Source organism: Pelobates fuscus, chromosome 2, assembly GCF_036172605.1.
Source record: "Pelobates fuscus isolate aPelFus1 chromosome 2, aPelFus1.pri, whole genome shotgun sequence".
Classification (NCBI taxonomy): domain Eukaryota; kingdom Metazoa; phylum Chordata; class Amphibia; order Anura; family Pelobatidae; genus Pelobates; species Pelobates fuscus.
Genome location: NC_086318.1, coordinates 287,925,184 through 287,947,117, shown reverse-complemented (window position 1 = coordinate 287,947,117; position 21,934 = coordinate 287,925,184). Strand labels below are relative to the sequence as shown.

The 21,934-nt window shown below is 42.0% G+C and overlaps 67 pseudogenes; all 67 read left to right on the top strand.

Moving 5' to 3' along the window:
- Positions 1-115: 115 nt before the first annotated feature.
- On the top strand, positions 116-234 carry LOC134595894 (5S ribosomal RNA; annotated as a pseudogene).
- A 376-nt stretch (positions 235-610) lies between these two features.
- LOC134595052 (5S ribosomal RNA) lies at positions 611-729 on the top strand (annotated as a pseudogene).
- A 225-nt stretch (positions 730-954) lies between these two features.
- On the top strand, positions 955-1,073 carry LOC134594282 (5S ribosomal RNA; annotated as a pseudogene).
- A 134-nt stretch (positions 1,074-1,207) lies between these two features.
- LOC134597024 (5S ribosomal RNA) lies at positions 1,208-1,326 on the top strand (annotated as a pseudogene).
- Positions 1,327-1,551: 225 nt separating this feature from the next.
- On the top strand, positions 1,552-1,670 carry LOC134589175 (5S ribosomal RNA; annotated as a pseudogene).
- Positions 1,671-1,804: 134 nt separating this feature from the next.
- On the top strand, positions 1,805-1,923 carry LOC134594506 (5S ribosomal RNA; annotated as a pseudogene).
- Positions 1,924-2,057: 134 nt separating this feature from the next.
- LOC134594006 (5S ribosomal RNA) lies at positions 2,058-2,176 on the top strand (annotated as a pseudogene).
- A 134-nt stretch (positions 2,177-2,310) lies between these two features.
- Positions 2,311-2,429, top strand: LOC134595893 (5S ribosomal RNA; annotated as a pseudogene).
- Positions 2,430-2,805: 376 nt separating this feature from the next.
- Positions 2,806-2,924, top strand: LOC134595051 (5S ribosomal RNA; annotated as a pseudogene).
- Positions 2,925-3,149: 225 nt separating this feature from the next.
- LOC134588639 (5S ribosomal RNA) lies at positions 3,150-3,268 on the top strand (annotated as a pseudogene).
- A 913-nt stretch (positions 3,269-4,181) lies between these two features.
- Positions 4,182-4,300, top strand: LOC134597229 (5S ribosomal RNA; annotated as a pseudogene).
- Positions 4,301-4,434: 134 nt separating this feature from the next.
- LOC134597803 (5S ribosomal RNA) lies at positions 4,435-4,553 on the top strand (annotated as a pseudogene).
- Positions 4,554-4,687: 134 nt separating this feature from the next.
- On the top strand, positions 4,688-4,806 carry LOC134597952 (5S ribosomal RNA; annotated as a pseudogene).
- Positions 4,807-4,940: 134 nt separating this feature from the next.
- LOC134596696 (5S ribosomal RNA) lies at positions 4,941-5,059 on the top strand (annotated as a pseudogene).
- A 134-nt stretch (positions 5,060-5,193) lies between these two features.
- On the top strand, positions 5,194-5,312 carry LOC134594752 (5S ribosomal RNA; annotated as a pseudogene).
- Positions 5,313-5,446: 134 nt separating this feature from the next.
- LOC134587941 (5S ribosomal RNA) lies at positions 5,447-5,565 on the top strand (annotated as a pseudogene).
- Positions 5,566-5,699: 134 nt separating this feature from the next.
- LOC134587940 (5S ribosomal RNA) lies at positions 5,700-5,818 on the top strand (annotated as a pseudogene).
- A 134-nt stretch (positions 5,819-5,952) lies between these two features.
- LOC134594505 (5S ribosomal RNA) lies at positions 5,953-6,071 on the top strand (annotated as a pseudogene).
- Positions 6,072-6,205: 134 nt separating this feature from the next.
- On the top strand, positions 6,206-6,324 carry LOC134594005 (5S ribosomal RNA; annotated as a pseudogene).
- A 134-nt stretch (positions 6,325-6,458) lies between these two features.
- LOC134598080 (5S ribosomal RNA) lies at positions 6,459-6,577 on the top strand (annotated as a pseudogene).
- A 134-nt stretch (positions 6,578-6,711) lies between these two features.
- LOC134597950 (5S ribosomal RNA) lies at positions 6,712-6,830 on the top strand (annotated as a pseudogene).
- Positions 6,831-6,964: 134 nt separating this feature from the next.
- LOC134596685 (5S ribosomal RNA) lies at positions 6,965-7,083 on the top strand (annotated as a pseudogene).
- Positions 7,084-7,460: 377 nt separating this feature from the next.
- Positions 7,461-7,579, top strand: LOC134598079 (5S ribosomal RNA; annotated as a pseudogene).
- Positions 7,580-7,713: 134 nt separating this feature from the next.
- LOC134597949 (5S ribosomal RNA) lies at positions 7,714-7,832 on the top strand (annotated as a pseudogene).
- A 134-nt stretch (positions 7,833-7,966) lies between these two features.
- On the top strand, positions 7,967-8,085 carry LOC134596672 (5S ribosomal RNA; annotated as a pseudogene).
- Positions 8,086-8,554: 469 nt separating this feature from the next.
- LOC134587939 (5S ribosomal RNA) lies at positions 8,555-8,673 on the top strand (annotated as a pseudogene).
- Positions 8,674-8,807: 134 nt separating this feature from the next.
- LOC134595730 (5S ribosomal RNA) lies at positions 8,808-8,926 on the top strand (annotated as a pseudogene).
- A 134-nt stretch (positions 8,927-9,060) lies between these two features.
- Positions 9,061-9,179, top strand: LOC134594004 (5S ribosomal RNA; annotated as a pseudogene).
- Positions 9,180-9,313: 134 nt separating this feature from the next.
- On the top strand, positions 9,314-9,432 carry LOC134588086 (5S ribosomal RNA; annotated as a pseudogene).
- A 376-nt stretch (positions 9,433-9,808) lies between these two features.
- LOC134597886 (5S ribosomal RNA) lies at positions 9,809-9,927 on the top strand (annotated as a pseudogene).
- A 225-nt stretch (positions 9,928-10,152) lies between these two features.
- Positions 10,153-10,271, top strand: LOC134588572 (5S ribosomal RNA; annotated as a pseudogene).
- A 134-nt stretch (positions 10,272-10,405) lies between these two features.
- Positions 10,406-10,524, top strand: LOC134587937 (5S ribosomal RNA; annotated as a pseudogene).
- Positions 10,525-10,749: 225 nt separating this feature from the next.
- On the top strand, positions 10,750-10,868 carry LOC134594003 (5S ribosomal RNA; annotated as a pseudogene).
- A 134-nt stretch (positions 10,869-11,002) lies between these two features.
- On the top strand, positions 11,003-11,121 carry LOC134596608 (5S ribosomal RNA; annotated as a pseudogene).
- A 134-nt stretch (positions 11,122-11,255) lies between these two features.
- LOC134596614 (5S ribosomal RNA) lies at positions 11,256-11,374 on the top strand (annotated as a pseudogene).
- A 134-nt stretch (positions 11,375-11,508) lies between these two features.
- On the top strand, positions 11,509-11,627 carry LOC134594001 (5S ribosomal RNA; annotated as a pseudogene).
- A 134-nt stretch (positions 11,628-11,761) lies between these two features.
- On the top strand, positions 11,762-11,880 carry LOC134588084 (5S ribosomal RNA; annotated as a pseudogene).
- Positions 11,881-12,256: 376 nt separating this feature from the next.
- On the top strand, positions 12,257-12,375 carry LOC134597885 (5S ribosomal RNA; annotated as a pseudogene).
- Positions 12,376-12,600: 225 nt separating this feature from the next.
- On the top strand, positions 12,601-12,719 carry LOC134588571 (5S ribosomal RNA; annotated as a pseudogene).
- Positions 12,720-12,853: 134 nt separating this feature from the next.
- On the top strand, positions 12,854-12,972 carry LOC134587936 (5S ribosomal RNA; annotated as a pseudogene).
- A 225-nt stretch (positions 12,973-13,197) lies between these two features.
- LOC134594000 (5S ribosomal RNA) lies at positions 13,198-13,316 on the top strand (annotated as a pseudogene).
- A 134-nt stretch (positions 13,317-13,450) lies between these two features.
- LOC134596607 (5S ribosomal RNA) lies at positions 13,451-13,569 on the top strand (annotated as a pseudogene).
- Positions 13,570-13,703: 134 nt separating this feature from the next.
- Positions 13,704-13,822, top strand: LOC134596611 (5S ribosomal RNA; annotated as a pseudogene).
- A 225-nt stretch (positions 13,823-14,047) lies between these two features.
- Positions 14,048-14,166, top strand: LOC134588568 (5S ribosomal RNA; annotated as a pseudogene).
- A 134-nt stretch (positions 14,167-14,300) lies between these two features.
- Positions 14,301-14,419, top strand: LOC134597222 (5S ribosomal RNA; annotated as a pseudogene).
- A 225-nt stretch (positions 14,420-14,644) lies between these two features.
- On the top strand, positions 14,645-14,763 carry LOC134593998 (5S ribosomal RNA; annotated as a pseudogene).
- Positions 14,764-14,897: 134 nt separating this feature from the next.
- On the top strand, positions 14,898-15,016 carry LOC134596606 (5S ribosomal RNA; annotated as a pseudogene).
- Positions 15,017-15,485: 469 nt separating this feature from the next.
- On the top strand, positions 15,486-15,594 carry LOC134589171 (5S ribosomal RNA; annotated as a pseudogene).
- Positions 15,595-15,728: 134 nt separating this feature from the next.
- On the top strand, positions 15,729-15,847 carry LOC134597770 (5S ribosomal RNA; annotated as a pseudogene).
- Positions 15,848-16,072: 225 nt separating this feature from the next.
- LOC134593997 (5S ribosomal RNA) lies at positions 16,073-16,191 on the top strand (annotated as a pseudogene).
- A 134-nt stretch (positions 16,192-16,325) lies between these two features.
- On the top strand, positions 16,326-16,444 carry LOC134598068 (5S ribosomal RNA; annotated as a pseudogene).
- Positions 16,445-16,913: 469 nt separating this feature from the next.
- On the top strand, positions 16,914-17,032 carry LOC134595650 (5S ribosomal RNA; annotated as a pseudogene).
- A 134-nt stretch (positions 17,033-17,166) lies between these two features.
- LOC134594300 (5S ribosomal RNA) lies at positions 17,167-17,285 on the top strand (annotated as a pseudogene).
- Positions 17,286-17,418: 133 nt separating this feature from the next.
- LOC134598395 (5S ribosomal RNA) lies at positions 17,419-17,537 on the top strand (annotated as a pseudogene).
- Positions 17,538-17,671: 134 nt separating this feature from the next.
- Positions 17,672-17,790, top strand: LOC134596170 (5S ribosomal RNA; annotated as a pseudogene).
- Positions 17,791-17,924: 134 nt separating this feature from the next.
- LOC134589572 (5S ribosomal RNA) lies at positions 17,925-18,043 on the top strand (annotated as a pseudogene).
- A 569-nt stretch (positions 18,044-18,612) lies between these two features.
- On the top strand, positions 18,613-18,731 carry LOC134595012 (5S ribosomal RNA; annotated as a pseudogene).
- A 134-nt stretch (positions 18,732-18,865) lies between these two features.
- LOC134587868 (5S ribosomal RNA) lies at positions 18,866-18,984 on the top strand (annotated as a pseudogene).
- Positions 18,985-19,118: 134 nt separating this feature from the next.
- Positions 19,119-19,237, top strand: LOC134588528 (5S ribosomal RNA; annotated as a pseudogene).
- A 376-nt stretch (positions 19,238-19,613) lies between these two features.
- Positions 19,614-19,732, top strand: LOC134597884 (5S ribosomal RNA; annotated as a pseudogene).
- Positions 19,733-19,866: 134 nt separating this feature from the next.
- LOC134588567 (5S ribosomal RNA) lies at positions 19,867-19,985 on the top strand (annotated as a pseudogene).
- Positions 19,986-20,119: 134 nt separating this feature from the next.
- LOC134589326 (5S ribosomal RNA) lies at positions 20,120-20,228 on the top strand (annotated as a pseudogene).
- Positions 20,229-20,453: 225 nt separating this feature from the next.
- LOC134596873 (5S ribosomal RNA) lies at positions 20,454-20,572 on the top strand (annotated as a pseudogene).
- A 134-nt stretch (positions 20,573-20,706) lies between these two features.
- On the top strand, positions 20,707-20,825 carry LOC134598067 (5S ribosomal RNA; annotated as a pseudogene).
- A 469-nt stretch (positions 20,826-21,294) lies between these two features.
- On the top strand, positions 21,295-21,413 carry LOC134595649 (5S ribosomal RNA; annotated as a pseudogene).
- A 134-nt stretch (positions 21,414-21,547) lies between these two features.
- On the top strand, positions 21,548-21,666 carry LOC134594298 (5S ribosomal RNA; annotated as a pseudogene).
- A 133-nt stretch (positions 21,667-21,799) lies between these two features.
- LOC134598393 (5S ribosomal RNA) lies at positions 21,800-21,918 on the top strand (annotated as a pseudogene).
- Positions 21,919-21,934: the final 16 nt, after the last annotated feature.

Below are 21,934 nucleotides of genomic sequence, written 5' to 3'. Positions count from 1 at the left end.
CATTATGATGTCATAATCAGACCACTTTTTTCCCTATCCAGAAGCGTCTTGTCTTTTGTCGCAACCAGAGTTTGATATTCTACCAACATTAGCGAGATCGCATTCTCTTAATTTCACTTACGGCCATACCAGTCTGAAAATGCCTGATCTCGTCAGATCTCGGAAGCCATCCAGACTCGGGTCTGGTTAGTACTTGTATGGGAGACCAACTAGGAACCTCAGGTGCCGTAAGCTTTTGTTTATTTCTTTTTTGCATTATGATGTCATAATCAGACCACTTTTTTCCCTATCCAGAAGCGTCTTGTCTTTTGTCGCAACCAGAGTTTGATATTCTACCAACATTAGCGAGATCGCGTTCTCTTAATTTCATTACGGCCATACCAGTCTGAAAATGCCAGATCTCGGAAGCCATCCAGACTCGGGCCTGGTTAGTACTTGTATGGGAGACCAACTAGGAACCTCAGGTGCCGTAAGCTTTTGTTTATTTCTTTTTTGCATTATGATGTCATAATCAGACCACTTTTTTCCATATCCAGAAGCGTCTTGTCTTTTGTCGCAACCAGAGTTTGATATTCTACCAACATTAGCGAGATCGCATTCTCATAATTTCACTTGCGGCCATACCAGTCTGAAAATGCCTGATCTCGTCAGATCTCGGAAGCCATCCAGACTCGGGCCTGGTTAGTACTTGTATGGGAGACCAACTAGGAACCTCAGGTGCCGTAAGCTTTTGTTTATTTCTTTTTTGCATTATGATGTCATAATCAGACCACTTTTTTCCCTATGGGAGACCAACTAGGAACCTCAGGTGCCGTAAGCTTTTGTTTATTTTTTTTTTGCATTATGATGTCATAATCAGACCACTTTTTTCCCTATCCAGAAGCGTCTTGTCTTTTGTCGCAACCAGAGTTTGATATTCTACCAACATTAGCGAGATTGCATTCGCTTAGTTTCACTTACGGCCATACCAGTCTGAAAATGCCTGATCTCATCAGATCTCGGAAGCCATCCAGACTTGGGCCTGGTTAGTACTTGTATGGGAGACCAACTAGGAACCTCAGGTGCCGTAAGCTTTTGTTTATTTTTTTTTTGCATTATGATGTCATAATCAGACCACTTTTTTCCCTATCCAGAAGCGTCTTGTCTTTTGTCGCAACCAGAGTTTGATATTCTACCAACATTAGCGAGATCGCATTCTCTCAATTTCCCTTACGGCCATACCAGTCTGAAAATGCCTGATCTCGTCAGATCTCGGAAGCCATCCAGACTCGGGCCTGGTTAGTACTTGTATGGGAGACCAACTAGGAACCTCAGGTGCCGCAAGCTTTTGTTTATTTCTTTTTTGCATTATGATGTCATAATCAGACCACTTTTTTCCCTATGGGAGACCAACTAGGAACCTCAGGTGCCGTAAGCTTTTGTTTATTTCTTTTTTGCATTATGATGTCATAATCAGACCACTTTTTTCCCTATCCAGAAGCGTCTTGTCTTTTGTCGCAACCAGAGTTTGATATTCTACAAACATTAGCGAGATCGCATTCTCTTAATTTCATTTACGGCCATACCAGTCTGTAAATGCCTTATTTCGTCAGATCTCGGAAGCCATCCAGACTCGGGTCTGGTTAGTACTTGTATGGGAGACCAACTAGGAACCTCAGGTGCCGTAAGCTTTTGTTTATTTCTTTTTTGCATTATGATGTCATAATCAGACCACTTTTTTCCCTATCCAGAAGCGTCTTGTCTTTTGTCGCAATCAGAGTTTGATATTCTACCAACATTAGCGAGATCGCATTCTCTTAATTTCATTTACGGCCATACCAGTCTGAAAATGCCTGATCTCGTCAGATCTCGGAAGCCATCCAGACTCGGGCCAGGTTAGTACTTGTATGGGAGACCAACTAGGAACCTCAGGTGCCGTAAGCTTTTGTTTATTTCTTTTTTGCATTATGATGTCATAATCAGACCACTTTTTTCCCTATCCAGAAGCGTCTTGTCATTTGTCGCAACCAGAGTTTGATATTCTACCAACATTAGCGAGATCGCATTCTCTTAATTTCACTTACGGCCATACCAGTCTGAAAATGCCTGATCTCGTCAGATCTCGGAAGCCATCCAGACTCGGGCCTGGTTAGTACTTGTATGGGAGACCAACTAGGAACCTCAGGTGCCGTAAGCTTTTGTTTATTTCTTTTTTGCATTATGATGTCATAATCAGACCACTTTTTTCCCTATCCAGAAGCGTCTTGTCTTTTGTCGCAACCAGAGTTTGATATTCTACCAACATTAGCGAGATCGCATTCTCTTAATTTCACTTACGGCCATACCAGTCTGAAAATGCCTGATCTCGTCAGATCTCGGAAGCCATCCAGACTCGGGTCTGGTTAGTACTTGTATGGGAGACCAACTAGGAACCTCAGGTGCCGTAAGCTTTTGTTTATTTCTTTTTTGCATTATGATGTCATAATCAGACCACTTTTTTCCCTATCCAGAAGCGTCTTGTCTTTTGTCGCAACCAGAGTTTGATATTCTACCAACATTAGCGAGATCGCGTTCTCTTAATTTCATTACGGCCATACCAGTCTGAAAATGCCAGATCTCGGAAGCCATCCAGACTCGGGCCTGGTTAGTACTTGTATGGGAGACCAACTAGGAACCTCAGGTGCCGTAAGCTTTTGTTTATTTCTTTTTTGCATTATGATGTCATAATCAGACCACTTTTTTCCATATCCAGAAGCGTCTTGTCTTTTGTCGCAACCAGAGTTTGATATTCTACCAACATTAGCGAGATCGCATTCTCTTAATTTCACTTGCGGCCATACCAGTCTGAAAATGCCTGATCTCGTCAGATCTCGGAAGCCATCCAGACTCGGGCCTGGTTAGTACTTGTATGGGAGACCAACTAGGAACCTCAGGTGCCGTAAGCTTTTGTTTATTTCTTTTTTGCATTATGATGTCATAATCAGACCACTTTTTTCCCTATGGGAGACCAACTAGGAACCTCAGGTGCCGTAAGCTTTTGTTTATTTCTTTTTTGCATTATGATGTCATAATCAGACCACTTTTTTCCCTATCCAGAAGCGTCTTGTCTTTTGTCGCAAACAGAGTTTGATATTCTACCATCATTAGCTAGAAAGCATTCTCTTAATTTCATTTAAGGCCATACCAGTCTGAAAATGCCTGATCTCGTCAGATCTCGGAAGCCATCCAGACTCTGGCCTGGTTAGTACTTGTATGGGAGACCATCTAGGAACCTCAGGTGCCGTAAGCTTTTGTTTATTTCTTTTTTGCATTATGATGTCATAATCAGACCACTTTTTTCCCTATCCAGAAGCGTCTTGTCTTTTGTCGCAACCAGAGTTTGATATTCTACCAACATTAGCGAGATCGCATTCTCTTAATTTCATTTACGGCCATTCCAGTCTGAAAATGCCTGATCTCGTCAGATCTCGGAAGCCATCCAGACTCAGGCCTGGTTAGTACTTGTATGGGAGACCAACTAGGAACCTCAGGTGCAGCAAGCTTTTGTTTATTTCTTTTTTGCATTATGATGTCATAATCAGACCACTTTTTTCCCTATGGGAGACCAACTAGGAACCTCAGGTGCCGTAAGCTTTTGTTTATTTCTTTTTTGCATTATGATGTCATAATCAGACCACTTTTTTCCCTATGGGAGACCAACTAGGAACCTCAGGTGCCATAAGCTTTTGTTTATTTCTTTTTTGCATTATGATGTCATAATCAGACCACTTTTTTCATATTCCAGAAGCGTCTTGTCTTTTGTCGCAACCAGAGTTTGATATTCTACCAACATTAGCGAGATCGCATTCTCTTAATTTCACTTACGGCCATACTAGTCTGAAAATGCCTGATCTCGTCAGATCTTGGAAGCCATCCAGACTCGGGCCTGGTTAGTACTTGTATTTGAGACTAACTAGGAACCTCAGGTGCCGTAAGCTTTTGTTTATTTCTTTTTTGCATTATGATGTCATAATCAGACCACTTTTTTCCCTATGGGAGACCAACTAGGAACCTCAGGTGCCGTAAGCTTTTGTTTATTTCTTTTTTGCATTATGATGTCATAATCAGACCACTTTTTTCCCTATCCAGAAGCGTCTTGTCTTTTGTCGCAACCAGAGTTTGATATTCTACCAACATTAGCGAGATCGCATTCTCTTAATTTCACTTACGGCCATACCAGTCTGAAAATGCCTGATCTCGTCAGATCTCGGAATCCATCCAGACTCGGGCCTGGTTAGTACTTGTATGGGAGACTAACTAGGAACCTCAGGTGCCGTAAGCTTTTGTTTATTTCTTTTTTGCATTATGATGTCATAATCAGACAACTTTTTTCCCTATCCAGAAGCGTCTTGTCTTTTGTCGCAACAAGAGTTTGATATTCTACCAACATTAGCGAGATCGCATTCTCTTAATTTCCCTTACGGCCATACCAGTCTGAAAATGCCTGATCTTGTCAGATCTCGGAAGCCATTTAGACTTGGGCCTGGTTAGTACTTGTATGGGAGACCAACTAGGAACCTCAGGTGCCGTAAGCTTTTGTTTATTTCTTTTTTGCATTATGATGTCATAATCAGACCACTTTTTTCCCTATCCAGAAGCGTCTTGTCTTTTGTCGCAACCAGAGTTTGATATTCTACCAACATTAGCGAGATCGCATTCTCTTAACTTCACTTACGGCAATACCAGTCTGAAAATGCCTGATCTCGTCAGATCACGGAAGCCATCCAGACTTGGGCCTGGTTAGTACTTGTATGGGAGACCAACTAGGAACCTCAGGTGCCGTAAGCTTTTGTTTATTTTTTTTTTGCATTATGATGTCATAATCAGACCACTTTTTTCCCTATCCAGAAGCGTCTTGTCTTTTGTCGCAACCAGAGTTTGATATTCTACCAACATTAGCGAGATTGCATTCGCTTAGTTTCACTTACGGCCATACCAGTCTGAAAATGCCTGATCTCATCAGATCTCGGAAGCCATCCAGACTCGGGCCTGGTTAGTACTTGTATGGGAGACCAACTAGGAACCTCAGGTGCCGTAAGCTTTTGTTTATTTCTTTTTTGCATTATGATGTCATAATCAGACCACTTTTTTCCCTATCCAGAAGCGTCTTGTCTTTTGTCGCAACCAGAGTTTGATATTCTACCAACATTAGCGAGATCACATTCTCTTAATTTCAATTATGGCCATACCAGTCTGAAAATGCCTGATCTCATCAGATCTCAGAAGCCATCCAGACTCGGGCCTGGTTAGTACTTGTATGGGAGACCAACTAGGAACCTCAGGTGCCGTAAGCTTTTGTTTATTTCTTTTTTGCATTATGATGTCATAATCAGACCACTTTTTTCCCTATCCAGAAGCGTCTTGTCTTTTGTCGCAACCAGAGTTTGATATTCTACCAACATTAGCGAGATCGCATTCTCTTAATTTCATTTACGGCCATACCAGTCTGTAAATGCCTGATTTCGTCAGATCTCGGAAGCCATCCAGACTCGGGTCTGGTTAGTACTTGTATGGGAGACCAACTAGGAACCTCAGGTGCCGTAAGCTTTTGTTTATTTCTTTTTTGCATTATGATGTCATAGTCAGACCACTTTTTTCCCTATCCAGAAGCGTCTTGTCTTTTGTCGCAACCAGAGTTTGATATTCTACAAACATTAGCGAGATCGCATTCTCTTAATTTCATTTACGGCCATACCAGTCTGTAAATGCCTGATTTCGTCAGATCTCGGAAGCCATCCAGACTCGGGTCTGGTTAGTACTTGTATGGGAGACCAACTAGGAACCTCAGGTGCCGTAAGCTTTTGTTTATTTCTTTTTTGCATTATGATGTCATAATCAGACCACTTTTTTCCCTATCCAGAAGCGTCTTGTCTTTTGTCGCAACCAGAGTTTGATATTCTACCAACATTAGCGAGATCGCATTCTCTTAATTTCATTTACGGCCATACCAGTCTGAAAATGCCTGATCTCGTCAGATCTCGGAAGCCATCCAGACTCGGGCCAGGTTAGTACTTGTATGGGAGACCAACTAGGAACCTCAGGTGCCGTAAGCTTTTGTTTATTTCTTTTTTGCATTATGATGTCATAATCAGACCACTTTTTTCCCTATCCAGAAGCGTCTTGTCATTTGTCGCAACCAGAGTTTGATATTCTACCAACATTAGCGAGATCGCATTCTCTTAATTTCACTTACGGCCATACCAGTCTGAAAATGCCTGATCTCGTCAGATCTCGGAAGCCATCCAGACTCGGGCCTGGTTAGTACTTGTATGGGAGACCAACTAGGAACCTCAGGTGCCGTAAGCTTTTGTTTATTTCTTTTTTGCATTATGATGTCATAATCAGACCACTTTTTTCCCTATCCAGAAGCGTCTTGTCTTTTGTCGCAACAAGAGTTTGATATTCTACCAACATTAGCGAGATCGCATTCTCTTAATTTGCCTTACGGCCATACCAGTCTGAAAATGCCTGATCTTGTCAGATCTCGGAAGCCATTTAGACTTGGGCCTGGTTAGTACTTGTGTGGGAGACCAACTAGGAACCTCAGGTGCCGTAAGCTTTTGTTTATTTCTTTTTTGCATTATGATGTCATAATCAGACCACTTTTTTCCCTATCCAGAAGCGTCTTGTCTTTTGTCGCAACCAGAGTTTGATATTCTACCAACATTAGCGAGATCGCATTCTCTTAACTTCACTTACGGCAATACCAGTCTGAAAATGCCTGATCTCGTCAGATCACGGAAGCCATCCAGACTTGGGCCTGGTTAGTACTTGTATGGGAGACCAACTAGGAACCTCAGGTGCCGTAAGCTTTTGTTTATTTTTTTTTTGCATTATGATGTCATTATCAGACCACTTTTTTCCCTATCCAGAAGCGTCTTGTCTTTTGTCGCAACCAGAGTTTGATATTCTACCAACATTAGCGAGATTGCATTCGCTTAGTTTCACTTACGGCCATACCAGTCTGAAAATGCCTGATCTCATCAGATCTCGGAAGCCATCCAGACTCGGGCCTGGTTAGTACTTGTATGGGAGACCAACTAGGAACCTCAGGTGCCGTAAGCTTTTGTTTATTTCTTTTTTGCATTATGATGTCATAATCAGACCACTTTTTTCCCTATCCAGAAGCGTCTTGTCTTTTGTCGCAACCAGAGTTTGATATTCTACCAACATTAGCGAGATCACATTCTCTTAATTTCAATTATGGCCATACCAGTCTGAAAATGCCAGATCTCAGAAGCCATCCAGACTCGGGCCTGGTTAGTACTTGTATGGGAGACCAACTAGGAACCTCAGGTGCCGCAAGCTTTTGTTTATTTCTTTTTTGCATTATGATGTCATAATCAGACCACTTTTTTCCCTATCCAGAAGCGTCTTGTCTTTTGTCGCAACAAGAGTTTGATATTCTACCAACATTAGCGAGATCGCATTCTCTTAATTTCCCTTACGGCCATACCAGTCTGAAAATGCCTGATCTTGTCAGATCTCGGAAGCCATTTAGACTTGGGCCTGGTTAGTACTTGTGTGGGAGACCAACTAGGAACCTCAGGTGCCGTAAGCTTTTGTTTATTTCTTTTTTGCATTATGATGTCATAATCAGACCACTTTTTTCCCTATCCAGAAGCGTCTTGTCTTTTGTCGCAACCAGAGTTTGATATTCTACCAACATTAGCGAGATCGCATTCTCTTAACTTCACTTACGGCAATACCAGTCTGAAAATGCCTGATCTCGTCAGATCACGGAAGCCATCCAGACTTGGGCCTGGTTAGTACTTGTATGGGAGACCAACTAGGAACCTCAGGTGCCGTAAGCTTTTGTTTATTTTTTTTTTGCATTATGATGTCATTATCAGACCACTTTTTTCCCTATCCAGAAGCGTCTTGTCTTTTGTCGCAACCAGAGTTTGATATTCTACCAACATTAGCGAGATTGCATTCGCTTAGTTTCACTTACGGCCATACCAGTCTGAAAATGCCTGATCTCATCAGATCTCGGAAGCCATCCAGACTCGGGCCTGGTTAGTACTTGTATGGGAGACCAACTAGGAACCTCAGGTGCCGTAAGCTTTTGTTTATTTCTTTTTTGCATTATGATGTCATAATCAGACCACTTTTTTCCCTATCCAGAAGTGTCTTGTCTTTTGTCGCAACCAGAGTTTGATATTCTACCAACATTAGCGAGATCACATTCTCTTAATTTCAATTATGGCCATACCAGTCTGAAAATGCCAGATCTCAGAAGCCATCCAGACTCGGGCCTGGTTAGTACTTGTATGGGAGACCAACTAGGAACCTCAGGTGCCGCAAGCTTTTGTTTATTTCTTTTTTGCATTATGATGTCATAATCAGACCACTTTTTTTCCCTATGGGAGACCAACTAGGAACCTCAGGTGCCGTAAGCTTTTGTTTATTTCTTTTTTGCATTATGATGTCATAGTCAGACCACTTTTTTCCCTATCCAGAAGCGTCTTGTCTTTTGTCGCAACCAGAGTTTGATATTCTACAAACATTAGAGAGATCGCATTCTCTTAATTGCATTTACGGCCATACCAGTCTGTAAATGCCTGATTTCGTCAGATCTCGGAAGCCATCCAGACTCGGGTCTGGTTAGTACTTGTATGGGAGACCAACTAGGAACCTCAGGTGCCGTAAGCTTTTGTTTATTTCTTTTTTGCATTATGATGTCATAATCAGACCACTTTTTTCCCTATCCAGAAGCGTCTTGTCTTTTGTCGCAACCAGAGTTTGATATTCTACCAACATTAGCGAGATCGCATTCTCTTAATTTCATTTACGGCCATACCAGTCTTAAAATGCCTGATCTCGTCAGATCTCGGAAGCCATCCAGACTCGGGCCAGGTTAGTACTTGTATGGGAGACCAACTAGGAACCTCAGGTGCCGTAAGCTTTTGTTTATTTCTTTTTTGCATTATGATGTCATAATCAGACCACTTTTTTCCCTATCCAGAAGCGTCTTGTCATTTGTCGCAACCAGAGTTTGATATTCTACCAACATTAGCGAGATCGCATTCTCTTAATTTCACTTACGGCCATACCAGTCTGAAAATGCCTGATCTCGTCAGATCTCGGAAGCCATCCAGACTCGGGCCTGGTTAGTACTTGTATGGGAGACCAACTAGGAACCTCAGGTGCCGTAAGCTTTTGTTTATTTCTTTTTTGCATTATGATGTCATAATCAGACCACTTTTTTCCCTATCCAGAAGCGTCTTGTCTTTTGTCGCAACCAGAGTTTGATATTCTACCAACATTAGCGAGATCGCATTCTCTTAATTTCACTTGCGGCCATACCAGTCTGAAAATGCCTGATCTTGTCAGATCTCGGAAGCCATCCAGACTCGGGTCTGGTTAGTACTTGTATGGGAGACCAACTAGGAACCTCAGGTGCCGTAAGCTTTTGTTTATTTCTTTTTTGCATTATGATGTCATAATCAGACCACTTTTTTCCCTATCCAGAAGCGTCTTGTCTTTTGTCGCAACCAGAGTTTGATATTCTACCAACATTAGCGAGATCGCGTTCTCTTAATTTCATTACGGCCATACCAGTCTGAAAATGCCAGATCTCGGAAGCCATCCAGACTCGGGCCTGGTTAGTACTTGTATGGGAGACCAACTAGGAACCTCAGGTGCCGTAAGCTTTTGTTTATTTCTTTTTTGCATTATGATGTCATAATCAGACCACTTTTTTCCCTATCCAGAAGCGTCTTGTCTTTTGTCGCAACCAGAGTTTGATGTTCTACCAACATTAGCGAGATCGCATTCTCTTAATTTCACTTGCGGCCATACCGGTCTGAAAATGCCTGATCTCGTCAGATCTCGGAAGCCATCCAGACTCGGGCCTGGTTATTACTTGTATGGGAGACCAACTAGGAACCTCAGGTGCCGTAAGCTTTTGTTTATTTCTTTTTTGCATTATGATGTCATAATCAGACCACTTTTTTCCCTATGGGAGACCAACTAGGAACCTCAGGTGCCGTAAGCTTTTGTTTATTTCTTTTTTGCATTATGATGTCATAATCAGACCACTTTTTTCCCTATCCAGAAGCGTCTTGTCTTTTGTCGCAAACAGAGTTTGATATTCTACCATCATTAGCTAGAACGCATTCTCTTAATTTCACTTAAGGCCATACCAGTCTGAAAATGCCTGATCTCGTCAGATCTCGGAAGCCATCCAGACTCTGGCCTGGTTAGTACTTGTATGGGAGACCAACTAGGAACCTCAGGTGCCATAAGCTTTTGTTTATTTCTTTTTTGCATTATGATGTCATAATCAGACCACTTTTTTCCCTATCCAGAAGCGCCTTGTCTTTTGTCGCAACCAGAGTTTGATATTCTACCAACATTAGCGAGATCGCATTCTCTTAATTTCATTTACGGCCATACCAGTCTGTAAATGCCTGATTTCGTCAGATCTCGGAAGCCATCCAGACTCGGGTCTGGTTAGTACTTGTATGGGAGACCAACTAGGAACCTCAGGTGCCGTAAGCTTTTGTTTATTTCTTTTTTGCATTATGATGTCATAATCAGACCACTTTTTTCCCTATGGGAGACCAACTAGGAACCTCAGGTGCCGTAAGCTTTTGTTTATTTCTTTTTTGCATTATGATGTCATAATCAGACCACTTTTTTCCCTATCCAGAAGTGTCTTGTCTTTTGTCGCAACCAGAGTTTGATATTCTACCAACATTAGCGAGATCGCATTCTCTTAATTTCACTTACGGCCATACCAGTCTGAAAATGCCTGATCTCGTCAGATCTCGGAAGCCATCCAGACTCGGGCCTGGTTAGTACTTGTATGGGAGACCAACTAGGAACCTCAGGTGCCGTAAGCTTTTGTTTATTTCTTTTTTGCATTATGATGTCATAATCAGACCACTTTTTTCCCTATCCAGAAGCGTCTTGTCTTTTGTCGCAACCAGAGTTTGATATTCTACCAACATTAGCGAGATCGCATTCGCTTAATTTCACTTACGGCCATACCAGTCTGAAAATGCCTGATCTCGTCAGATCTCGGAAGCCATCCAGACTCGGTCCTGGTTAGTACTTGTATGGGAGACCAACTAGGAACCTCAGGTGCCGTAAGATTTTGTTTATTTCTTTTTTGCATTATGATGTCATAATCAGACCACTTTTTTCCCTATCCAGAAGCGCCTTGTCTTTTGTCGCAACCAGAGTTTGATATTCTACCAACATTAGCGAGATCGCATTCTCTTAATTTTATTTACGGCCATACCAGTCTGAAAATGCCTGATCTCGTCAGATCTTGGAAGCCATCCAGACTCGGGCCAGGTTAGTACTTGTATGGGAGACCAACTAGGAACCTCAGGTGCCGTAAGCTTTTGTTTATTTCTTTTTTGCATTATGATGTCATAATCAGACCACTTTTTTCCCTATCCAGAAGCGTCTTGTCATTTGTCGCAACCAGAGTTTGATATTCTACCAACATTAGCGAGATCGCATTCTCTTAATTTCACTTACGGCCATACCAGTCTGAAAATGCCTGATCTCGTCAGATCTCGGAAGCCATCCAGACTCGGGCCTGGTTAGTACTTGTATGGGAGACCAACTAGGAACCTCAGGTGCCGTAAGCTTTTGTTTATTTCTTTTTTGCATTATGATGTCATAATCAGACCACTTTTTTCCCTATCCAGAAGCGTCTTGTCTTTTGTCGCAACCAGAGTTTGATATTCTACCAACATTAGCGAGATCGCATTCTCTTAATTTCACTTGCGGCCATACCAGTCTGAAAATGCCTGATCTTGTCAGATCTCGGAAGCCATCCAGACTCGGGTCTGGTTAGTACTTGTATGGGAGACCAACTAGGAACCTCAGGTGCCGTAAGCTTTTGTTTATTTCTTTTTTGCATTATGATGTCATAATCAGACCACTTTTTTCCCTATCCAGAAGCGTCTTGTCTTTTGTCGCAACCAGAGTTTGATATTCTACCAACATTAGCGAGATCGCGTTCTCTTAATTTCATTACGGCCATACCAGTCTGAAAATGCCAGATCTCGGAAGCCATCCAGACTCGGGCCTGGTTAGTACTTGTATGGGAGACCAACTAGGAACCTCAGGTGCCGTAAGCTTTTGTTTATTTCTTTTTTGCATTATGATGTCATAATCAGACCACTTTTTTCCCTATCCAGAAGCGTCTTGTCTTTTGTCGCAACCAGAGTTTGATGTTCTACCAACATTAGCGAGATCGCATTCTCTTAATTTCACTTGCGGCCATACCGGTCTGAAAATGCCTGATCTCGTCAGATCTCGGAAGCCATCCAGACTCGGGCCTGGTTATTACTTGTATGGGAGACCAACTAGGAACCTCAGGTGCCGTAAGCTTTTGTTTATTTCTTTTTTGCATTATGATGTCATAATCAGACCACTTTTTTCCCTATGGGAGACCAACTAGGAACCTCAGGTGCCGTAAGCTTTTGTTTATTTCTTTTTTGCATTATGATGTCATAATCAGACCACTTTTTTCCCTATCCAGAAGCGTCTTGTCTTTTGTCGCAAACAGAGTTTGATATTCTACCATCATTAGCTAGAACGCATTCTCTTAATTTCACTTAAGGCCATACCAGTCTGAAAATGCCTGATCTCGTCAGATCTCGGAAGCCATCCAGACTCTGGCCTGGTTAGTACTTGTATGGGAGACCAACTAGGAACCTCAGGTGCCATAAGCTTTTGTTTATTTCTTTTTTGCATTATGATGTCATAATCAGACCACTTTTTTCCCTATCCAGAAGCGCCTTGTCTTTTGTCGCAACCAGAGTTTGATATTCTACCAACATTAGCGAGATCGCATTCTCTTAATTTCATTTACGGCCATACCAGTCTGTAAATGCCTGATTTCGTCAGATCTCGGAAGCCATCCAGACTCGGGTCTGGTTAGTACTTGTATGGGAGACCAACTAGGAACCTCAGGTGCCGTAAGCTTTTGTTTATTTCTTTTTTGCATTATGATGTCATAATCAGACCACTTTTTTCCCTATGGGAGACCAACTAGGAACCTCAGGTGCCGTAAGCTTTTGTTTATTTCTTTTTTGCATTATGATGTCATAATCAGACCACTTTTTTCCCTATCCAGAAGTGTCTTGTCTTTTGTCGCAACCAGAGTTTGATATTCTACCAACATTAGCGAGATCGCATTCTCTTAATTTCACTTACGGCCATACCAGTCTGAAAATGCCTGATCTCGTCAGATCTCGGAAGCCATCCAGACTCGGGCCTGGTTAGTACTTGTATGGGAGACCAACTAGGAACCTCAGGTGCCGTAAGCTTTTGTTTATTTCTTTTTTGCATTATGATGTCATAATCAGACCACTTTTTTCCCTATCCAGAAGCGTCTTGTCTTTTGTCGCAACCAGAGTTTGATATTCTACCAACATTAGCGAGATCGCATTCTCTTAATTTCACTTACGGCCATACCAGTCTGAAAATGCCTGATCTCGTCAGATCTCGGAAGCCATCCAGACTCGGTCCTGGTTAGTACTTGTATGGGAGACCAACTAGGAACCTCAGGTGCCGTAAGATTTTGTTTATTTCTTTTTTGCATTATGATGTCATAATCAGACCACTTTTTTCCCTATCCAGAAGCGCCTTGTCTTTTGTCGCAACCAGAGTTTGATATTCTACCAACATTAGCGAGATCGCATTCTCTTAATTTCATTTACGGCCATACCAGTCTGAAAATGCCTGATTTCGTCAGATCTCGGAAGCCATCCAGACTCGGGCCTGGTTAGTACTTGTATGGGAGACCAACTAGGAACCTCAGGTGCCGTAAGCTTTTGTTTATTTCTTTTTTGCATTATGATGTCATAATCAGACCACTTTTTTCCCTATGGGAGACCAACTAGGAACCTCAGGTGCCGTAAGCTTTTGTTTATTTCTTTTTTGCATTATGATGTCATAATCAGACCACTTTTTTCCCTATCCAGAAGCGTCTTGTCTTTTGTCGCAAACAGAGTTTGATATTCTACCATCATTAGCTAGAACGCATTCTCTTAATTTCACTTAAGGCCATACCAGTCTGAAAATGCCTGATCTCGTCAGATCTCGGAAGCCATCCAGACTCTGGCCTGGTTAGTACTTGTATGGGAGACCAACTAGGAACCTCAGGTGCCATAAGCTTTTGTTTATTTCTTTTTTGCATTATGATGTCATAATCAGACCACTTTTTTCCCTATCCAGAAGCGCCTTGTCTTTTGTCGCAACCAGAGTTTGATATTCTACCAACATTAGCGAGATCGCATTCTCTTAATTTCATTTACGGCCATACCAGTCTGTAAATGCCTGATTTCGTCAGATCTCGGAAGCCATCCAGACTCGGGCCTGGTTAGTACTTGTATGGGAGACCAACTAGGAACCTCAGGTGCCGTAAGCTTTTGTTTATTTCTTTTTTGCATTATGATGTCATAATCAGACCACTTTTTTCCCTATGGGAGACCAACTAGGAACCTCAGGTGCCGTAAGCTTTTGTTTATTTCTTTTTTGCATTATGATGTCATAATCAGACCACTTTTTTCCCTATCCAGAAGTGTCTTGTCTTTTGTCGCAAGCAGAGTTTGATATTCTACCAACATTAGCGAGATCGCATTCTCTTAATTTCACTTACGGCCATACCAGTCTGAAAATGCCTGATCTCGTCAGATCTCGGAAGCCATCCAGACTCGGGCCTGGTTAGTACTTGTATGGGAGACCAACTAGGAACCTCAGGTGCCGTAAGCTTTTGTTTATTTCTTTTTTGCATTATGATGTCATAATCAGACCACTTTTTTCCCTATCCAGAAGCGTCTTGTCTTTTGTCGCAACCAGAGTTTGATATTCTACCAACATTAGCGAGATCGCATTCTCTTAATTTCACTTACGGCCATACCAGTCTGAAAATGCCTGATCTCGTCAGATCTCGGAAGCCATCCAGACTCGGTCCTGGTTAGTACTTGTATGGGAGACCAACTAGGAACCTCAGGTGCCGTAAGATTTTGTTTATTTCTTTTTTGCATTATGATGTCATAATCAGACCACTTTTTTCCCTATCCAGAAGCGTCTTGTCTTTTGTCGCAACCAGAGTTTGATATTCTACCAACATTAGCGAGATCGCATTCTCTTAATTTCACTTACGGCCATACCAGTCTGAAAATGCCTGATCTCGGAAGCCATCCATACTCGGGCCTGGTTAGTACTTGTATGGGAGACCAACTAGGAACCTCAGGTGCTGTAAGCTTTTGTTTATTTCTTTTTTGCATTATGATGTCATAATCAGACCACTTTTTTTCCCTATGGGAGACCAACTAGGAACCTCAGGTGCCGTAAGCTTTTGTTTATTTCTTTTTTGCATTATGATGTCATAATCAGACCACTTTTTTCCCTATCCAGAAGCGTCTTGTCTTTTGTCGCAACCAGAGTTTGATATTCTACCAACATTAGCGAGATTGCATTCTCTTAATTTCACTTACGGCCATACCAGTCTGAAAGTGCCAGATCTCGGAAGTCATCCAGACTTGGGCCTGGTTAGTACTTGTATGGGAGACCAACTAGGAACCTCAGGTGCCGTAAGCTTTTGTTTATTTCTTTTTTGCATTATGATGTCATAATCAGACCACTTTTTTCCCTATCCAGAAGCGTCTTGTCTTTTGTCGCAACCAGAGTTTGATATTCTACCAACATTAGCGAGATCGCATTCTCTTAATTTCACTTACGGCCATACCAGTCTGAAAATGCCTGATCTCGTCAGATCTCGGAAGCCATCCAGACTCGGGCCTCGTTAGTACTTGTATGGGAGACCAACTAGGAACCTCAGGTGCCGTAAGCTTTTGTTTATTTCTTTTTTGCATTATGATGTCATAATCAGACCACTTTTTTCCTTATGGGAGACCAACTAGGAACCTCAGGTGCCGTAAGCTTTTGTTTATTTCTTTTTTGCATTATGATGTCATAATCAGACCACTTTTTTCCCTATCCAGAAGTGTCTTGTCTTTTGTCGCAACCAGAGTTTGATATTCTACCAACATTAGCGAGATCGCATTCTCTTAATTTCACTTACGGCCATACCAGTCTGAAAATGCCTGATCTCGTCAGATCTCGGAAGCCATCCAGACTCGGGCCTGGTTAGTACTTGTATGGGAGACCAACTAGGAACCTCAGGTGCCGTAAGCTTTTGTTTATTTCTTTTTTGCATTATGATGTCATAATCAGACCACTTTTTTCCCTATCCAGAAGCGTCTTGTCTTTTGTCGCAACCAGAGTTTGATATTCTACCAACATTAGCGAGATCGCATTCTCTTAATTTCCCTTACGGCCAAACCAGTCTGAAAATGCCTGATCTCGTCAGATCTCGGAAGCCATCCAGACTCGGTCCTGGTTAGTACTTGTATGGGAGACCAACTAGGAACCTCAGGTGCCGTAAGATTTTGTTTATTTCTTTTTTGCATTATGATGTCATAATCAGACCACTTTTTTCCCTATCCAGAAGCGTCTTGTCTTTTGTCGCAACCAGAGTTTGATATTCTACCAACATTAGCGAGATCGCATTCTCTTAATTTCACTTACGGCCATACCAGTCTGAAAATGCCTGATCTCGGAAGCCATCCATACTCGGGCCTGGTTAGTACTTGTATGGGAGACCAACTAGGAACCTCAGGTGCTGTAAGCTTTTGTTTATTTCTTTTTTGCATTATGATGTCATAATCAGACCACTTTTTTTCCCTATGGGAGACCAACTAGGAACCTCAGGTGCCGTAAGCTTTTGTTTATTTCTTTTTTGCATTATGATGTCATAATCAGACCACTTTTTTCCCTATCCAGAAGCGTCTTGTCTTTTGTCGCAACCAGAGTTTGATATTCTACCAACATTAGCGAGATCGCATTCCCTTAATTTCACTTACGGCCATACCAGTCTGAAAATGCCTGATCTCGTCAGATCTCGGAAGCCATCCAGACTCGGGCCTGGTTAGTACTTGTATGGGAGACCAACTAGGAACCTCAGGTGCCGTTAGCTTTTGTTTATTTCTTTTTTGCATTATGATGTCATAATCAGACCACTTTTTTCCCTATCCAGAAGCGTCTTGTCTTTTGTCGCAACCAGAGTTTGATATTCTACCAACATTAGCGAGATTGCATTCTCTTAATTTCACTTACGGCCATACCAGTCTGAAAGTGCCTGATCTCGTCAGATCTCTGAAGCCATCCAGACTCGGGCCTGGTTAGTACTTGTATGGGAGACCAACTAGGAACCTCAGGTGCCGTAAGCTTTTGTTTATTTCTTTTTTGCATTATGATGTCATAATCAGACCACTTTTTTCCCTATCCAGAAGCATCTTGTCTTTTGTCACAACCAGAGTTGATATTCTACCAACATTAACGAGATCGCATTCTCTTAATTTCACTTACGGCCATACCAGTCTGAAAATGCCTGATCTCATCAGATCTCGGAAGCCATCCAAACTTGGGCCTCGTTAGTACTTGTATGGGAGACCAACTAGGAACCTCAGGTGCCGTAAGCTTTTGTTTATTTCTTTTTTGCATTATGATGTCATAATCAGACCACTTTTTTCCCTATCCAGAAGCGTCTTGTCTTTTGTCGCAACCAGAGTTTGATATTCTACCAACATTAGCGAGATCGCATTCCCTTAATTTCCATTACGGCCATACCAGTCTGAAAATGCCTGATCTCGTCAGATCTCGGAAGCCATCCAGACTCGGGCCTGGTTAGTACTTGTATGGGAGACCAACTAGGAACCTCAGGTGCCGTAAGATTTTGTTTATTTATTTTTTGCATTATGATGTCATAATCAGACCACTTTTTTCCCTATCCAGAAGCGTCTTGTCTTTTGTCGCAACCAGAGTTTGATATTCTACCAACATTAGCGATATCGCATTCTCTTAATTTCACTTACGGCCATACCAGTCTGAAAATGCCTGATCTCATCAGATCTCGGAAGCCAATCAAACTCGGGCCTGGTTAGTACTTGTATGGGAGACCAACTAGGAACCTCAGGTGCCGTAAGCTTTTGTTTATTTCTTTTTTGCATTATGATGTCATAATCAGACCACTTTTTTCCCTATGGGAGACCAACTAGGAACCTCAGGTGCCGTAAGATTTTGTTTATTTCTTTTTTGCATTATGATGTCATAATCAGACCACTTTTTTCCCTATCCAGAAGCGTCTTGTCTTTTGTCGCAACCAGAGTTTGATATTCTACCAACATTAGCGAGATCGCATTCTCTTAATTTCACTTACGGCCATACCAGCTTGAAAATGTCTTATCTCATCAGATCTCGGAAGCCATCCAGACTCAGGCCTGGTTAGTACTTGTATGGGAGACAAACTAGGAACCTCAGGTGCCGTAAGCATTTGTTTATTTCTTTTTTGCATTATGATGTCATAATCAGACCACTTTTTTCCCTATGGGAGACCAACTAGGAACCTCAGGTGCCGTAAGCTTTTGTTTATTTCTTTTTTGCATTATGATGTCATAATCAGACCACTTTTTTCCCTATCCAGAAGTGTCTTGTCTTTTGTCGCAACCAGAGTTTTATATTCTACCAACATTAGCGAGATCGCATTCTCTTAATTTCACTTACGGCTATACCAGTCTGAAAATGCCTGATCTCGTCAGATCTCGGAAGCCATCCAGACTCGGGCCTGGTTAGTACTTGTATGGGAGACCAACTAGGAACCTCAGGTGCCGTAAGCTTTTGTTTATTTCTTTTTTGCATTATGATGTCATAATCAGACCACTTTTTTCCCTATCCAGAAGCATCTTGTCTTTTGTCGCAACCAGAGTTTGATATTCTACCAACATTAGCGAGATCGCATTCCCTTAATTTCACTTACGGCCATACCAGTCTGAAAATGCCTGATCTCGTCAGATCTCGGAAGCCATCCAGACTTGGGCCTGGTTAGTACTTGTATGGGAGACCAACTAGGAACCTCAGGTGCCGTAAGCTTTTGTTTATTTCTTTTTTGCATTATGATGTCATAATCAGACCACTTTTTTCCCTATCCAGAAGCGTCTTGTCTTTTGTCGCAACCAGAGTTTGATATTCTACCAACATTAGCGAGATCGCATTCTCTTAATTTCACTTGTGGCCATACCAGTCTGAAAATGCCTGATCTTGTCAGATCTCGGAAGCCATCCAGACTCGGGTCTGGTTAGTACTTGTATGGGAGACCAACTAGGAACCTCAGGTGCCGTAAGCTTTTGTTTATTTCTTTTTTGCATTATGATGTCATAATCAGACCACTTTTTTCCCTATCCAGAAGCGTCTTGTCTTTTGTCGCAACCAGAGTTTGATATTCTACCAACATTAGCGAGATCGCGTTCTCTTAATTTCATTACGGCCATACCAGTCTGAAAATGCCAGATCTCGGAAGCCATCCAGACTCGGGCCTGGTTAGTACTTGTATGGGAGACCAACTAGGAACCTCAGGTGCCGTAAGCTTTTGTTTATTTCTTTTTTGCATTATGATGTCATAATCAGACCACTTTTTTCCCTATCCAGAAGCGTCTTGTCTTTTGTCGCAACCAGAGTTTGATGTTCTACCAACATTAGCGAGATCGCATTCTCTTAATTTCACTTGCGGCCATACCGGTCTGAAAATGCCTGATCTCGTCAGATCTCGGAAGCCATCCAGACTCGGGCCTGGTTATTACTTGTATGGGAGACCAACTAGGAACCTCAGGTGCCGTAAGCTTTTGTTTATTTCTTTTTTGCATTATGATGTCATAATCAGACCACTTTTTTCCCTATCCAGAAGCGTCTTGTCTTTTGTCGCAAACAGAGTTTGATATTCTACCATCATTAGCTAGAACGCATTCTCTTAATTTCACTTAAGGCCATACCAGTCTGAAAATGCCTGATCTCGTCAGATCTCGGAAGCCATCCAGACTCTGGCCTGGTTAGTACTTGTATGGGAGACCAACTAGGAACCTCAGGTGCCATAAGCTTTTGTTTATTTCTTTTTTGCATTATGATGTCATAATCAGACCACTTTTTTCCCTATCCAGAAGCGCCTTGTCTTTTGTCGCAACCAGAGTTTGATATTCTACCAACATTAGCGAGATCGCATTCTCTTAATTTCACTTACGGCCATACCAGTCTGAAAGTGCCAGATCTCGGAAGCCATCCAGACTTGGGCCTGGTTAGTACTTGTATGGGAGACCAACTAGGAACCTCAGGTGCCGTAAGCTTTTGTTTATTTATTTTTTGCATTATGATGTCATAATCAGACCACTTTTTTCCTTATGGGAGACCAACTAGGAACCTCAGGTGCCGTAAGCTTTTGTTTATTTCTTTTTTGCATTATGATGTCATAATCAGACCACTTTTTTCCCTATCCAGAAGTGTCTTGTCTTTTGTCGCAACCAGAGTTTGATATTCTACCAACATTAGCGAGATCGCATTCTCTTAATTTCACTTACGGCCATACCAGTCTGAAAATGCCTGATCTCGTCAGATCTCGGAAGCCATCCAGACTCGGGCCTGGTTAGTACTTGTATGGGAGACCATCTAGGAACCTCAGGTGCCGTAAGCTTTTGTTTATTTCTTTTTTGCATTATGATGTCATAATCAGACCACTTTTTTCCCTATCCAGAAGCGTCTTGTCTTTTGTCGCAACCAGAGTTTGATATTCTACCAACATTAGCGAGATCGCATTCTCTTAATTTCCCTTACGGCCAAACCAGTCTGAAAATGCCTGATCTCGTCAGATCTCGGAAGCCATCCAGACTCGGTCCTGGTTAGTACTTGTATGGGAGACCAACTAGGAACCTCAGGTGCCGTAAGATTTTGTTTATTTCTTTTTTGCATTATGATGTCATAATCAGACCACTTTTTTCCCTATCCAGAAGCGTCTTGTCTTTTGTCGCAACCAGAGTTTGATATTCTACCAACATTAGCGAAATCGCATTCTCTTAATTTCACTTACGGCCATACCAGTCTGAAAATGCCTGATCTCGGAAGCCATCCATACTCGGGCCTGGTTAGTACTTGTATGGGAGACCAACTAGGAACCTCAGGTGCTGTAAGCTTTTGTTTATTTCTTTTTTGCATTATGATGTCATAATCAGACCACTTTTTTTCCCTATGGGAGACCAACTAGGAACCTCAGGTGCCGTAAGCTTTTGTTTATTTCTTTTTTGCATTATGATGTCATAATCAGACCACTTTTTTCCCTATCCAGAAACGTCTTGTCTTTTGTCGCAACCAGAGTTTGATATTCTACCAACATTAGCGAGATCGCATTCCCTTAATTTCACTTACGGCCATACCAGTCTGAAAATGCCTGATCTCGTCAGATCTCGGAAGCCATCCAGACTCGGGCCTGGTTAGTACTTGTATGGGAGACCAACTAGGAACCTCAGGTGCCGTTAGCTTTTGTTTATTTCTTTTTTGCATTATGATGTCATAATCAGACCACTTTTTTCCCTATCCAGAAGCGTCTTGTCTTTTGTCGCAACCAGAGTTTGATATTCTACCAACATTAGCGAGATTGCATTCTCTTAATTTCACTTACGGCCATACCAGTCTGAAAGTGCCTGATCTCGTCAGATCTCTGAAGCCATCCAGACTCGGGCCTGGTTAGTACTTGTATGGGAGACCAACTAGGAACCTCAGGTGCCGTAAGCTTTTGTTTATTTCTTTTTTGCATTATGATGTCATAATCAGACCACTTTTTTCCCTATCCAGAAGCATCTTGTCTTTTGTCACAACCAGAGTTGATATTCTACCAACATTAACGAGATCGCATTCTCTTAATTTCACTTACGGCCATACCAGTCTGAAAATGCCTGATCTCATCAGATCTCGGAAGCCATCCAAACTTGGGCCTCGTTAGTACTTGTATGGGAGACCAACTAGGAACCTCAGGTGCCGTAAGCTTTTGTTTATTTCTTTT